Source organism: Elgaria multicarinata, chromosome 6 (assembly GCF_023053635.1).
Source record: "Elgaria multicarinata webbii isolate HBS135686 ecotype San Diego chromosome 6, rElgMul1.1.pri, whole genome shotgun sequence".
Taxonomy (NCBI): domain Eukaryota; kingdom Metazoa; phylum Chordata; class Lepidosauria; order Squamata; family Anguidae; genus Elgaria; species Elgaria multicarinata.
In genome coordinates this window covers 57,291,015-57,307,336 of record NC_086176.1, presented here as the reverse complement: position 1 = coordinate 57,307,336, position 16,322 = coordinate 57,291,015, and the positions used below count along the sequence as shown (strand labels likewise).

The 16,322-nt window shown below is 40.5% G+C and overlaps 1 protein-coding gene across 3 annotated transcripts in view; it reads left to right on the top strand.

Annotated features, from left to right (window-relative positions):
• The first annotated feature begins 384 nt into the window (after positions 1–384).
• Positions 385–16,322, top strand: part of CDC42SE2 (CDC42 small effector 2) — a 75,024-nt gene continuing 59,086 nt past the window's right edge. The window contains exon 1 of one of the 3 annotated variants that reach the window (XM_063129453.1): positions 385–864. The gene's annotated coding sequence lies outside the window, so the exon portion shown is untranslated. Of the gene's footprint in view, positions 865–959; positions 980–1,215; positions 1,236–16,322 lie in introns of those variants that run through there. The other 2 variants (XM_063129457.1, XM_063129458.1) reach the window with 2 other exon arrangements.

Below are 16,322 nucleotides of genomic sequence, written 5' to 3'. Positions count from 1 at the left end.
GCATGGCTCTTATGTTCATATCTGGAGGGCTCCAGGTTGGGGAAGTCTGCATTACAGGCGCACTGTAGGTTTGATGGGGTGGAATGAAGGATTCCGTGACAGAATCCCTTCCCCAAACTACAATTCCCAGAGTCCTTTGGGAGAGGAGGCTATGAGAAGGTTAAACCCGCTTAAGTTTATAGTGCAGACTGCTCCCAACTTCCCCTTACGGTCACTGCCGTTTGACAGCAGCAGCAGCAGCCCCGTATTGCGGCCAGTTGGCCTTCCCCGTATGCCCCCGCGCTTCTGTTCCTTCCCGCCCACCCCGCTGGGGTCCACCAAGGCCGCTCATGCGCGGCTGCTCTCCTTCAGCCCACTGAAGCGCCAGAGTATTGGCAGCCCCTCCATGCGTCTCCAGGGCCATTCACTCCATGTCATTGGGCTGAGCAAGTTCCGCCCCTACGCTGCTGCCGGGGCGCTCCGACGGGGGGCGTCAGCAGAAGCCGCATCCATCGGCCACCACCCAGGCGGCTCCCTTTTGCGCGGAATTCGCCGGCTGCCGCCCCCGAGAACGAGCGAACCCAGCCAGCGCGAGAGGCAGAGCTCGCTTTGCACAGCAAAGTGAAAGGAAGGGGCTGAGGGCGGCGGCGTCGCCTTCGCCTTCCTTCCCCACCCCCGCCTGCCTTTCAGCCCGCCTCGGCTCAGAGCAGCCCTCCTCCTCTTCTTCTTCTTCGCCGTCTCCAGAGCTGCGGGGAGGGGACTCGCTCGTTCGCCCGCCGTGCAGCCGAAACGAAGCACGACAAGGCGCCGCCGGTGCAGAGAGCAGCGACAGAGGAAGCCAGACAAAGGAGAGAGCGAGCGTGAGGTGGCCGCGGGGGTGGGGAGGTGAGTGGCAGCCGGGGAGCAGGGTTTTTCTCGCAGGCTCTGTCTCTCTCTCTCTCCCCCCCCCCCTCCCGGTCGCGTTTCATTCATGGCTTATGGGGGCTGGCGGTGAGACCAGGTAGGCGCCCCCCCCCCTATTCTGCTACCGTCTCTGCTCGCCCCCCGCCCGCCCCTGCCTGCAGCAACAAGAAGCCACTGATGGAACGGCGCGCTCTGGCTCCTTCCAGCTGAAGTCGAGCGGGGACGCTGCGAAGGCGGGTGGCCGGCGAGGTCTCGTGGCTGCCTGCCTGCAAGAAGCCGCGCTTGAGGCGATAAGGTACTCTTGCGCCCGTGCGTGTCCACAGCTGTGCGGAGTACGAGGCCTCCCCGTGCCTGTGGGTACAAATGCATTATTATGATCACTACAGCCCCCTGTTCCATTGTGGGGGAGAAAGCCAGGGTGCAGTGAAAAATCTGTTTCTCGGCGCTGTCCGTCCTTCCTTCCTTCCTTCCAAGGGAAAGGAGGGGTGTTGAATGGGAAATAAGAATATAAAAGCCATGCTGGATCAGACCAAAGGTCCATCCAGCATTCTGTTCACACAGTGGCCAACCAGGTACCCTGGTTGGCCGCTGTAAGCTGGCAAGAACGTGGAGTCGCAACAGGGGGTTCAGCCGCAATGGAAAGCATCAATAATAGGCAGCGTTGATTGATGTGTGTGTGTCTTGCTGAACTAGCCAGTGATGTTTTTAGGAGCACAGAAGGTCTCACGATGGCACGGAATAGGAATCGTGTTTGTAGCTCTGCCATCTTCTGCAGAAATCGAGACCCCATTGATTGGTTCTTTATGCATGCAGAGGTTTATAAAGCAATATTAACAGTGGTTTGTCTCTAAATCCTGTGAATGGCTAATGATCAAGCAATAGACCAAGGGGCTTTTCCTTTACTCATTCCTCTCCCACTCAAATAGTGCATCTGAATATGAACAAAATTTGTGCACTGTTTTTCTTCTTATGGTGTTAAAGCAGGCAAAGACACAAGACACCCTTGCATTTTCTCTCTCTCTCTCCTCCTTTCCCCATCCTTTTATTTATAACTCAAGATGTCAGATTGACTCAGTTCCCCTTCTAGTATAGGTTTTCTTGTGAGCATATTGGTGCTCTTAACAAGAATCAATTCCTGATAAATGAGGGGGAAAGTCTTTTAGTACTGAGCCTCTTATGTTTGGTGGAAGTGGAAAGCATCAACCATTTTAAATAATTTTTTTAAAAAAACGCTGGCTCTGGATGTGTGTGCATGTGTTGTTTGTGTAAGAAGAAGATAGGTATTGCTTTGAACAGGTTGTTCAGTGGCGGTATTTCCTGGACTGAAGGGCAAATCAAGGCTTTATTCACCCACCCACCCTTTCCTTGGGAGAGAGGGTGTGGTAACCTCTCTGTAATGCAGCAGTACTAACAGTACATGTAAGCAGGGTGCTTCTGCCTGTGCATGTGTAGAAAAATATCCCTGTCCTCTTTCTGTGTTTTGCAGGCAGAAGAATGCTATGTCGGGCTTAATTTTTTATGCTTCCATTGTCAAAACAGTAGGCTTCTATGACAAATATTAAAAAGACTGGCAACAACTTAGCAGTATGCGTCAAACCTCCTCATGAAATTCATTGAGGAGTTAGGCACTACTATATACGATTATAGTATTTCATGTATGAAGTTATTTGGGTTTAACTTATGAACCAAAGTGCATTTTGTTACCAGTTGATTTTAAACCCTCAACATTCTGCTAGAAGCAAACTCCCTCTGTTTAATGGGCTTATTCTCAGGTAAATGTGTTTAAGATTACATGATGAGTTTTGTCCAAACTGTTGATTTCTCCGGGCTGCACAATGTATAGATAGCAAGTGGCCAATTTGATGTAATTTTTAATTACATTTCTATACTGCCCAATAGCCAAAGCTATGGTTTGAAGTGAATATGATTTAAAAGAAAATGTCTGTCTTTCCTTAAAGATGTACATATATTTTTCCAATGTAATGGCATTGGAAAATCTTCATATAATTGAAATGTACCTGATACTCAGATTTTAAAATAGAAGCAGTCAGTGTGATAGTATAAAGCTAGATATTTTTAAATGATGAGTCCATGTTTTAACTGAACATTTTTATAGCAGAAGAACTTGTGTTGGTCTAATTATTTTGGTTACACCCATTCCAAGATTCATTTCTATATGAAGGTTATATATGCATCAATATGTGTTTATGAGGACACGGTATATTTGAAGATGGACATGGTTGCACCATGTGTGCTCATTTTTTGACCAATATATTAATTGGGGAGCTGTTTTCTGTATCCATTTTCCAACACTTGTATTGTGGATAAAGAGGGAATACACTAGCATGGCTGTTCACATGTTATGAAGTAGATGTATGTATCTGCACAAAAACTTGGGTTGCAGACTGTGGTAACTCACTAGGTTACTGTAGTGTTCTGTTGGGGATACACTGTTGCAGAGCATTTTTAATTTTCCCCCAGTGACCCTTTCCAGCTAAGATGTAATATCTGTTAAAATTTGGGCTTGACCTGGGATCAGACAGATCCACAGAAGAACATGCGAGCAAGAAAGCACAAGATATACGATTAATATGCTTTGCGACCCCAAGGAAGGACATTAGAGGGCTAAAAGACCCTCTCCATTAATTGTCCTTATTTTAAAAAATGCTTTAAAGTATTAGGACTGTTTTGTTATATTCATCTGGCTCTATGGTGGCCACCTCTTCAGCTTTCCATGTTGGTGAGTCCTTTCTTGTTCTGCCCCCATGTTTGCTTTGTTGGCATGCACCTTCAGTAGTTTAGCTGTTAAAGTGGAGAAGCTGTTAACCCTAGGTTCTGGTCTGATTTCAGTTCAAAGGACAAGATGCTTGGTCTTTAGTGTTTATACCTCACTTCTCTTGCCTCTGTGCAGGATTCAGCCATCAAAACCATTCACCTCTCTAGCTAGTCAATCCATATGAAAAACCCAGACAATTCTTAAATCTCTAATACTAGCTCCCTGTCAATCCTGGATCCAGGATAAGCTTTTCATCCTTACCCTCAATCCCTTCTATGACTTTGGCCCTCTTAGTATCCTGCCCATTTCCTAATACATACTTGCCCATGTCCTTCTCTCTTCCATCCTCAACTGTCCAAAGATCCCCTGGTCCCTTAAACACTTCTGTAATCCCCTGCCTCTTATGCCTCAATCTTTCTTCCACAAAGTCTGAGGCCTTAGCTAGACCTAAGGTTCGTCCCAGGATCGTCCCGGGGTCATCCCTGTTCATATAAATGACACACAGGATATCCCGGAAACAGGCAGGGATGACCCCGAGACAATCCCGGGATAAACCTTAGGTCCAGCTAAGGCCTGTGTCAGAGGTGGGGCAGCTTGTAGCCTGCCAGATGTTTTGGCTTACATCTCCCATCATCCCTTACCATTGGCTATGGTGACTAGAGTTTATGGGAGCTGTAGGCCAAAACAACTAAAGGGGCTCAAATCACCCACACCTTGTCTTCTTTTCCCTTTCAAATTCCTCCTTAAACCCCACTTTTTCTGTGATGCTTTTGACACAAGCCATGACTCCTCTTCCCTTGTTGAAACTTAAGCCTAGCTATGTGCAACTGAAAACTCTCCTCTTCTATTGGCTCCCCTGTAGAAAATTTTAAACTGTAAGCTTTTTGTTGTCTCACTGCAAAGTGTCAAACACGTTGTGGTACTAAATAATAATAATGATAATAGTTGTAATATGTGGTCATGAATTTGGTCCTTGGTCAATTTGGCCAATTCAATTTCCATCCACTTAATGGAGCTTTATAGGATGATGATTAATATTTCATAACTGCTCATACATCCATAATTTCTTGTTTAATTTTTTATTATAAAGTAAGATGCACATTTTGTCATTCACCTTAATGTCTAATTTTTTTGAAAGTGCCTCTGATAATGTCAACATTCTCCAGATCTTAATTATTCCACAGCTTTTTGCCTTTAGTCACTGTGTTTTGTTTCTTTTAAGTTTTTACTGCCACTTCTTCCTTTGTCCATGCATGCTATGTTAAAGATGTTGAAATGTGATAAGGCCTCTGGTCTTGAAATGCCCATCTGAGTATTATTATTAATCTTCATAATCAGTTCAGTAGTAGTATTGTCTAAATTTTAAAGTATTAAATACTTCCAGGGGTGGGTTCTTATGCACATGCACCAGTGACTTGTCTCCTCGGGTGAGAAGTATTAGCTGCTCTGTTGACAGTGGACATACATTTGGACTTTAGTAGCAAATACCTTTTATCCTATGCATGTTTACTCAGAAGTAAGTTCTATTACATTCAGTGAAATTTACTCTCCAGTTAGTGTGCTTATGATTGCAGCCTTAGAAGTTCTTCTTTAGCTACTCAACACAGATACTTTCTCACTGGTTTGGTGCTTGAATTGCCCCTATTTCTGGTTTCACAAATTCCCCATTGTAGTTCTATATTAGTTTAGTTGTTGCTGCCAGGTCCATTTTTAGTTGTCTCAAGGAGACAAGGTGAAAGAAACATACAAACTATATATTCAAAGTAACTATTTTTCCTTTCCTCTTTTGCATTGTTTTTACGGAATGCAGCAACATCTTCTATACTTTCTTGTTGAAAGGGAGAATGGATGTGCCAATTCCCAGCATAATGTATAGAAAGAGGGGGAGTGGGGCAAACAGACAATAATTTTACCTGGAAAAACTATAGAAGCAACTAGTAATTGTGGGAAGAGAATTGCTCAGCTTTGGAAACAATAGTGTGAACGCAACCTCTGAAATCCTGATCTACTTCTAGGGAATAGCTTTGTCAGCTTTACAAGGTTTTAGTTACAACCAATGTTGGCAATTCACTATGCCAGAAAAATCCAATTCTTTGCCAAGAAAACCCAAATGTTCAGAAATAAGACAGAGCGATTTTACACAGTTGCTTAGTTTGCACGATCTTTTAAAAATATAATGTGCAGTATTGAATTCAGAATACTATTGCAAGGGCTTATATGGACAGATGTGTTGATCTAAGAAGTGTATCCCTTTAATTTCTTGCAGCTTCCTTTTGGGTTTCTGACCCTTCAACCAATATTGACCGTGTTCAGACGACAAGGTACAGTAAGCCATGGTGGTTAAGCATTTTGAGCTAAACCTTATGGTTTAACGTGTTATGTGAACCATGTCTTAGGGTGTCATGTGTCTTAAACATGGTGGCTACATAACTATGTTTTCAAAATGCTCAGTAACCATTTACTGCAATAGGGTTAGTGGCCTAGCCATGGCTTAGTGTGTTGTCTCAACAGGCCCACTGTCTACATATCTTCAAACTCCTCTTCACAACCTTGAGGCCTATAAACTTAAGGTATGAATCTGACAGCAGTTATGTGTTGGTAAATCCTGTTGAACTTAACATAATTGTTAAGGCGCAGGATTTCAGCCTTAAAAAGAAACAGAACTGGAGGACTCAGGTAGCTACATATCTGTACCAGATGTGCAAAATACAGTACAGGCAATATTGCCTTGGTTCTGAGGCACGTAAGTAATTTCATAGCAACACCCCACAGCAAGAGAAAACAATCTGTCTAGTGGCATTTCAGAAATTCTGACCCCCACGTTGCTTGTCATAGCTCTACTGTAGCTTGCTTCGCTTGAACTGTCATTATATGAGTAAAAGCTGTGTCTTGTCATGACAGAAAGACAGCAGGGGCTTTTTCAACATCTTGCCATGGTATTCATGTCTATGGCAAGAAAGAAAAAGAAATAAAGAGCTGATTGACCTCAGCAGAAAGAGAAGGACAGGCGAAGTAATAAAGGGAAAACAGCAACACTGTTCAAAGCGACTAATTTTTTCTTGTTTCAAAGAGACATGTCTTTTTGCTGCCATAAAGTTCTTAAAGGTAAATGAGTTGGTAATAAAGTGTTTGGGAAAATAATATTATGTGGAAGTGTTACAGTGGGTACAACTATGTATCATTTTTAAGAAGAGAGGCCATATTAGGTCCTGGAAGCATGTAATGGAAAATGGATTGTGGAGATAAATCAATTAACCTCTGCCTTGTAAATGAACAACTAATTGTGATAGAGGCTACTGGTTATCACTCTTGTTGATAGCATTTGGCTTCGTTTTAAAGATGCGATTTCATTCTTCCCTGCTCTGGTTTGTAGCTATTAGGATCCAAAGCCAAGGATGACTTCATTTAATCCCTTGGAAGCTGGATCAATAGTTTCACTACTCTATTAAGCTTATTTGTATTAGAATTTTAAATGAGATTTGCAATGACATTTTAAGCAGTTATGTATCCTTTCTATCGAAGTGATTGATAAATCAGGATTAGAAATGAGGCCTGAGGTTCATGCATTAGTGATAAATCTTAAAGGAAAAATGATAATTTTTCATGTATTTGTAAGTGTACCTCAGAAATATCTTTGGTTGCTTAATGTTAGTTTATCACTTTCCCTTGTACTGACTATATTCGTTTTGAGATGAATTTGGAAATACTCATAAAAGAAGTCCAGCAAAGCGGTTCATGTTGTTTTGATTTTGAACAACCACATCAAAAGATTTCCAGGATTGCTGCTAAACGTACACTCAGGGCAGTTGACGGAACCTAATGGAATTTGGTAGAGAAGGATCTACAAATTTTGGCTTGGCTGTTCACCAGATGTAAAACCTACATGCCTGGACAACTTGTGATGTAACCCAGAATGGTAATATATATGGCACTAATCTTATGCTGAAATTCTGAACAGAACAGGAGGATAACTGGCCTTAAAGGGATGGTTCAAGGATCCGAATATCTGTCATATACCTAGTTATATCTGCAGATCCACAGTGCCAATTTTTACAAGTACAGTAGTGGGAAAATGTGCCTCTATGTTCAAATGACTTGCCATTAGGAAGTGATTTAGTTGTAACTCTGAATGTGCTGGGGTAATCATTGCTATACAGTTCATCCCCTGATTTGTGTTGGCCTAGAGTCATGATAATTGAACAGAATGATACGAAAGGGCAATTGACGTAGGAGGGTAGAACTGGAATTAATTGATTGATTTTGATCATATTGGCCTGGTTTTGAATACGATTATAGATAGGTTACTACATTAAATAATTTTACACAGTGTGTGTACTACATCCATGTTGTTTAGTAATCTGGTAGGTAGATTATGTGTTATGCTTATGCATCATTAAACAAGAGAAAATGCATCACCAAAAATGGTACAAAAGAGGTTACTGATTTGCATATGTTAATTTATATCTATAGATACAAATTTAGAAATACTATAGTTTTAATAGAAGTACAATAACATAGTGTGGAAGACCCAGGTGACAGTACTAACTGTTGATGGGAAATTTCTAGGCTTCTGCTCTCGTTATGTATCTTTACAGTGGGCAGACATTCAAATGGAGGACTGTACACAGTAAAGTAGGATACATGGCCAGTACTGTTGTAGTACTGTTTTCTTTAGCTTTCACTGTGTTAACTTGATTATCTGTCTACCCATGTTTCTATATGCCTACCATATCTCAGCCTACTTCGTGTATCCAATGAAATAAGCTGTTGACCCACAAAAGTTCAGGCACAAATAAACCAGTTAGTGCTCTGACATTTTAAATGTTGTTGTTGTTGTTGCTGCTGCTGTCATCATCTGGCTGCTAAATGTGGTTGTTTTTCTGGAATGGGTAGGTTGAGACATTCCTTAGTCTTCAAGATGGTTGGTTATTTCTTGTTCTAAATCTTATCTCATGTATCTTCACAGTAGAGTATTTGTAGTGGTACTTTAAGACACAAGTAGGGATAAAATATTTAATTCTCTGCAACTATTTTTGCATAGAACAATGAGCTATTTGTTTTCTCTGTGTATAAAACAGGATCCAAAGACAGCAAGCTATTTGTTTGCTGAATAACTGGAGGTCACACATGGCTTCTAAACATACTACGGCATTATCAGTTTATACTTATTTGAGGATGATTTTTTTCCTTTCTCTTTGCCCTTCATGCCAGGTTCAGTTTTCGTACCAGTTGAAATCTGTGAAGTACAAAATTCTTCAGAAAGGGTGAGGTTGGTGGGTGGTGGGTTGTCATATTCGACCATGTCCATTTTAATGCAAGTGTATGACATGGCATATGTAAATATTAAATAAAATAAGAAATCATATACCAAACTGTCCACTGGTATCTTAAATGCTGTGGATTTTTAAAAACTGAGCACAATACTTTTGTAACTGTTTAGTTGTTGACTTGCTTGTTCATGAGAATATTTAAACTTGTAGATTTTTATTAGTTGTAAACCTATTTTTTATGAAAGGGGAGAGAATTTGTGATGCACAGGTCTTTGTTCCATGCATGTATAGTAAACACAGTCCCCTACACATTTAAAACATTTACTGTCAGCATGTATAACTTTGGTCATCTAGCACTATGTAAAGGTTACATTGGCTCTGTAAATCATGAAGTTGATCAGTCTTCAAGAAATGTGCATTGATACGAGTCATTTGGTTGGGAGTCCTTTTCATAAAGCAGATTAAAGTCCCTAATGCAGGCAAAGGCTTAGAGAGTACATTTTAAAATGATGCGTGCTTCTCACATTTTTTGTTTCCTTTAAAAGACCTAATGATCATTTTTGTCCTTCTAGTGCCAATACATGGTTGCTAAAATTCTGAAACAATGGGACACGATAGAAAAAGTTTAGTAAAATAGTCACTCTGCCATATTTCCTCAAAATATATTTAATAAAGACTGAAACTGAATTAAAATAACCAGGGGGTTGTCTTGACAAGAGGAAAGCCCCGGGGTGACTCCGCAGTGGCGCTAGGTCATTTCTAGCATGCAGTGGCCATTGCAGAGCCTCCTCTCTCCTCGTGTTTTTGCTTCCCCCCCCCTTTATCATGCTTTCAAAAAGATTTGAGATAAGCTGAAATAAAAATTAACACAGCATATTGGCAGTGTGTAATGCCAGTGTAGCACTATAATACAGCCACTAGATGGTTTTGTTTCATTGAACATCTAGAGCATTGCCAAGAAAGGAAGTTTTCAGTTCAAAATCATGTGTTTGCTGTCTAAAGAAGCCCGTCATAAACCTGGAAAGACTCAGGAAGAAGAAAGGCTGGTAAGGATGCGGGATATTGCTCAATGTACACAAGTTCTAAAATACATCTGTGGAGAAAAAGGCTTTTGCTACTGCTAATAACATTCTTTCTGTGGGTTTCATTTTTGCAGGTAGGTTTCATTTTTGCAGGACCTTAGCCTCATACCTGCCATTATGAATGCCAATTTGAAACTGCCTTGCAGTTTCTTCTTGAATGCTGTCATTTTCAGAATTACTCAAATTATTGTCTGAAAAGCTTCCTGAATCACACAGCTTTGATGAAAGCATCTATTTGTTCTTGCAAATAGCACAGCACCTTTAATAAATCCCCCTTTATGTAGTCCATTATCTAAGCTACCATTCTTTCTTTCCTGGGAATAAATTTGATAGGAAACCATTGTGGGCGGGCTTATCTCATGCCAGGCAGCTTATAGTTTCAAGAGGTAGTGATCTGTTTGGGCAATGGAAACATTTGTAAGCACCTGATTTATGAAACACTGCACAATCTACTTGTTGAGTGATGAGACTGCTCAGCTAAAACTTGAAATGTTTGCCAACACTTTTTTTAAAGACATTTAAAACTTAGACACTTTTGTGATGTCAGTTTTTAAATAATATGACTCCCTGCTCCCACTTTTACCAAATATGTTTAGAATGTTTGCTCCAGCTACACTCTTCTAGTTTGAACATGTACAGAATCAGTGATAACATTTGAACAGTGAGAATTATTTTGATGAGCAGTAATTAATATTCTCAGAGAGATTCACTAGTCATGAATGAATGGAAGCTGATATACTTAAAACTAAAGCCTTTCCCCATAAACCCTCATGAACTCTCTGTTATAACTCGGTAGTTTTGGTCAGACACAGGTCAAGAATTTTTGAGCATGTGCAATGTTGCCGGGGGTGCTGAGAGGAAAATCTGAGATTGTGTGTGCTTGTCCAGCATCTTCTGTGAAGTTTAAAGGGGAATCTTAGGTGAACTTTGCCAATCATTCTTCCTTGATGTCCTAAAATATTCCTGTCCCAAGCAACTGGGTTCTTTGTGCAGTTGGGCCAGGGTTGGGTGTGAAGGAGGGAGACACTCTGTACATGCTCAGGGACATGGGTTGGATCCAGACTAGATTCCTTTTGACATCAATGGATCTTAAGACATCGCTAATTTCTCCCACTGAAATCAATTCAACTGTGTTTGAATCCAACCCACTGTCTTTGGGTCTGTTCAAACAACACACCAAGCCATGGTTAGGCCACTAACCCTTATGCAGCAAATGGTTAGTGAGCGTGTTTAAACCATAGTTCTGTAGCCACAAAATGCTTAACCGCCATGGTTTAGTGTGTTGTCTGAACAGGGTCTTTATTTCTTCCTCAATTGAAGGGCTTTGGAAAAGAGATCTGGAGCTGAGCCTTGAAACAAATGGAGTTCTGCCTTGTAAACTAGCCCTGAATAGTCTAGAAGACAAATATATGGCATAACCCTGTTACTCATTGCTTTTTTATTTATTTTATTTATTTTAAAAAAGGTCAAAAATGTAATAGCATCTGAAACTATATGTTACTTTGAAGATACCCCTAATAGCTATATCTATCTTACTTACTCTAATATAAGCACAGTTGCCCAATCTGGATCAGGATCCTAGCCTGGGGGTAGTTTTAGAAGGCTTTAACCCTTTGCACCCGTCTATGGTCCAATAGGGGCCACCTGTGCCTGTACAGTTCATTGCCCAAAAGTGATCCATTTTAAAAAAAATACATCACTTTTTCGGAATGAAAATCTGGATCAATACCCTGGCAGAGGGAGAAAGGGTTAAAGCCCTGCTACCCCCATGTTAGGATGCCAATCCAAATCTGGCCCTTTGGCCACACAACCTTCCTCTCAACAGATGCATAAGAGGACAGAGAGGATATATGCTGAGTGTGTGCACACACCAAAGGGTCACAGGTACACTAGAGTAAAGCCATCCAATAAGATGATAACAGGATAATCCATTAAATAAGAAGATAACAGGAATTAAAAAACAAACAAGTACACAGTACAAAAAATAGTTAAACATAATAAAAATTCTGTGGCCTGATGTTTGAATATGTGAGCTTTGGTTCTTGGCATTTAAACTTTGTAAGGCAAATTAGATGAGAATCACCTAGCACTGCAAATAAATCATCAAAAGTTGTTTGTTCACAAAGTTTTGCTAACCTGTTTGTGTGTACCTATCTTTGTGACCTAAAAGAAGATAAATGTAACCTCTGTATTGAAATTCTCTTTCTAGTCACCTGGGGTTGATTCTTATTTGCTAAAGCTGATGAAGGGAATATCTAAATGCTGACTGACTGCAATTCTAATTAGATTTCCCTTTTTAATTAGGTCAAAATGCACTATTAACAATCTTTGCCAAAACAAGTGATAAACTGTATCTCTCCCACCCACCCCCGCTATAAACTAACATGGATTGGCATGTCCTACGTTTCTTTGGTTGACTTTTAAAAGAAAGCTGCTCAGACTTCTTGAATTCTTTCTGTTTCTGAACTTACATTCTGAAATCACTTGTCCATCATAAGACTCAATAACACTTGTGATAGTTTGCTTAGACTGCTGTGTAGTCTTAAGTTCTCTTTTCCAGTTCTCTAAAATATTTTCTGCTGTAGCAGTATGCTGCTCATTAGCATATTGTCACAGGAACTATGACTTGCCAGCCAGCTAGTTCATTCACGTCTATTTTGGCAGAGATCTCTGCTGTTTAAAAAATAATAATGAAATACACTAAAACAGCTTTTAGGCTCTTGTGATCTAATAGTTCAAACTTTGAAAAGTGGTGTGATTAGGTTAGTAGTCTCTTTGTTAGTAATGAAGCATAGCACCCTTGGTGACACAAGATAAATTGTACATTTATTGTATATTTATAAACTTCATTGTCTGTGAACTTCATTTGGTTTTTCTAAAGTATTTATAAATGCTTAATTCACACACACACACACACACACACACTTTCTCTTGTGATGCTAGGAGCTAGATTACTTCTGGAAGCTTATTCCACTTAGCTTTTGAAGGAACTAACAAATATTCCACTTAGGAAAACAAGCAAGGACTGCTATCCTTCTTGTGATGTGGGAGCAAGGTCTGGCTGTTCAAGAGGAACTGAAGGCAGGGATAGCAGGTTCAAGCAGGTTAGGCAGTTAGAGTAAAAACAAAGGGAATCCCTAAAGCACAAAAAATACCAGAATACAGTAACTAAATGTCACATTAAATGTGTATTTTTACGTTTGTATGTTTAAATAGTTGTCAAGACTTACTTTTAACTACAATAAATAAATAATAGCTGCTAGAAGAATTCCTGATTGGGAATGGAGCAGAGGTAGAGGCGGGCTAATCCCTTTTTTGACACATAATAGCTGTGATTAATATTTCTACATCCTGATGCTACTATTTGTCCTTCGAGCAAATAGTAACATCAGGATACTCCCCTCAACCCATTTTATTCCTCACATCCCTGATCCCCAAGGTCACCTACTGAACTTCACAGCCATGTAGAGTCTTCCCTCAGTGCCACAGTGGCTTCACAGATATAAAAAAGACTTAGGTGGATAACGGACATCTTGTTGAGTCATCTGGTATAAATACCTGAAATAAAATAATGTTAATGAAACCTATTTCCATGTGACACTGAAGAAGATGGCAGCCTTGTAACTACACCCCCTTGACATATGAGGCTTATGAATGTATATGAGACATTCATATGTCTCATATAGAGAGTCATCTTTGTCGATAGACATGCAGACAGACAGAGAGAAACACCACTCTGATTGGATTAAAAGAAGGTGGTTAAATTAATCTAGAGACTGAGTGAATTTTAGTCACTTTATCTTAATCCTGTGAAGGTGGTTAGAGTGACAAAAGAGCATATTGAGAACTACAACCACAGGATGAGAGGCACAAAGTGTTTGCTATGATGTTCAGTCTGTGAGAATTGGGGTCTTGGAGGGGATTCATCACTAATCCCAGCAGTTTCACTCTCATGAGTTCAGAGGCTTCCTGGAATGGGATGGGGAAATGGAGCCTGAATGAAGGCTTGGATGCAATCATTTCTGAGATTCCTCATTGTGGATTTGATTAATCAAACATGCATTCAGCATTATTAGGTGTTGCCAAATGGTTATAACCTACCACAATGGTAGTAGGCTTGCTACCATTCAGCAGCAGGCTTTCTTTGAACACAAGGCCCTTCCTGTCTTACTGTTTTAAGTGCTGCTTCTGCAATGGACAGAACCCCTTCTCAAAACAGCATGGGACACAAGACCTTCTCCAAGGAGCCATGTAGACCTAGGTCTGGCAAAGAGAAGAGCGGGCTGTGGAGTTCCTTTGTTTTAAATTACTTATTTATATATTTATTTATTTATTTATTTATTACATTTTTATACCGCCCAATAGCCGAAGCTCTCTGGGCGGTTCACAAAAATTAAAACCATAATAAAACAACCAACATGCTAAAAGCACAAATACAAAATACAGTATAAAAAGCAGTATAAAAATTAATTATTTAATTTTTGCAAGATCATTTTTACATATAGAACAATCTCTTGAAAATAATTGACAGATGTCATTTGAAGAAATTCAATTAGGATTAGCTATGACTAATCCTTTAACTATGGAGACTTGATAATGACCTCTGAAAGTGTTTCCCTTATTAGAAATTAACCATTAGCAATATGGAATTGCATACTCTTCTCTGGGCCTATGTATGTATGTCTTGCTTATGGTATACTACTGAATAAACTAATATAAAGAGGTGGTTCCACAATGCTAACAACTAGATGCTTATGCAAGATTCTGTAGCTTGGTTGCTGTGATGCTAGTAGCTGTCTGGAATATCTTGAGCGTTTAATGATCAATTCGGTTTCACAGCTAGATAGAGTGGGGACAATATGTATGCATGCACACACTTGCACATACATGCTCATAAATACCATGTGGCTTTAACCACTTTGAGGTTGGAGGAAGAGCTTGGTTTTTCTAACCCTGCATCTCATGTGTGTTATTTCCTGCCAAGTGTCTCAGAAAGAAATGTATTTGCTTAACGGCCCTCTTCTTTCTCTGGTATGCAAAAGGAAATTATTATGCTATGTGAAGAGCTTCTTGAAAATGCATGTTTCAAAAAGAGAATTGGAGCCATTTTCACCCTGGGTTATGTGGCCACAATGACAGAGTGGTGACAGTATTGGGATCAGGCCATATTTTAGACAGTTTTCATGATCAGATGGATGCTTGCATATCAATGTGTTTTAAGCATTCCAGATAACAGATGAGTGGAGCATAACTGTAAGGATTAGGTTTTTTAAAATGGTATTTAACAAACTATACACCAGTAACAAATTCATATAACACAAAACTGGTAAAATTCACACACACGTTTCAGTATAATTAGTATAAAGATGCTGATGGATTGACAGTTTAACAGACTGTTTATAATTAAGCAATGGCCGTTATCTACTTTAACCTTTAAAAAACCTCTGCCTATTATTAAACTATGCCTATTATAAAACTTATTATGAAAATAAGAGGAATTTTTATGCCTCCTTTTTTCTTTTATTTTTTGAATAGGCATAGTTTTAGATTTATGCATAGTTTTATATAGGCCAGAATGTGGCCCCTACAAAGAGCCACATACAAAATCTCATTTTCCCTTCCACCCCCCCCCCCACTCAATTCTTACTTCGGGATCAATTCTATGTATACTAGTCACTGGAGATCATCAGACGAGCGTTTTATAGTGCTCTTGTTACTGGACACGCACAGATTTCTGCGGGTCCTATTCATGACTCTGTCCGCCTCCCATGCGTCTCCTGCTCTTTCTGGCCTTTTTCCTGTGACAAACCCCCTCCCTCCCCCCCCCCCCGGTAAGTCTGATTACTTTTTTAAAATGGAACTTGCTGTGATCTTCTGCTGTGTACAGAAGTGGCTCAATAAAAATGCCCACTGAATGGGCCACGGGGTCATTACTTCCTCTTTCTTCTCAGTTAAGAAAGAGAAAGTATTGTGTGACAGAAGCGGGGGCAATGAAGTGACAGTAGGCAACCTTGATTTTTCTCCATCTGATGAAATTCACTGTCTGAACAACCATAGGATTTTCCGGTTTCAGGGAACCGCTCACCCCACCCCCTTCTGCTGTTGCCTTGTAGCTGCCACAGTTCTCTCCATGCCAGCTTTTTTTCACGCTTGGGAACAGAGTGTGGAGGGGAGCGAAAAGGGGGCATGCCTGGGGTGGGGATGGGAGGAGACCACGGAAGCTACTTTATGCAGCTTCCTATGTGCCATGTGGCCTCCCCTCCCGCCCCTGCCCTGAAGCTCCCTGGCTAGACACTTGAAATCAACTTTCTA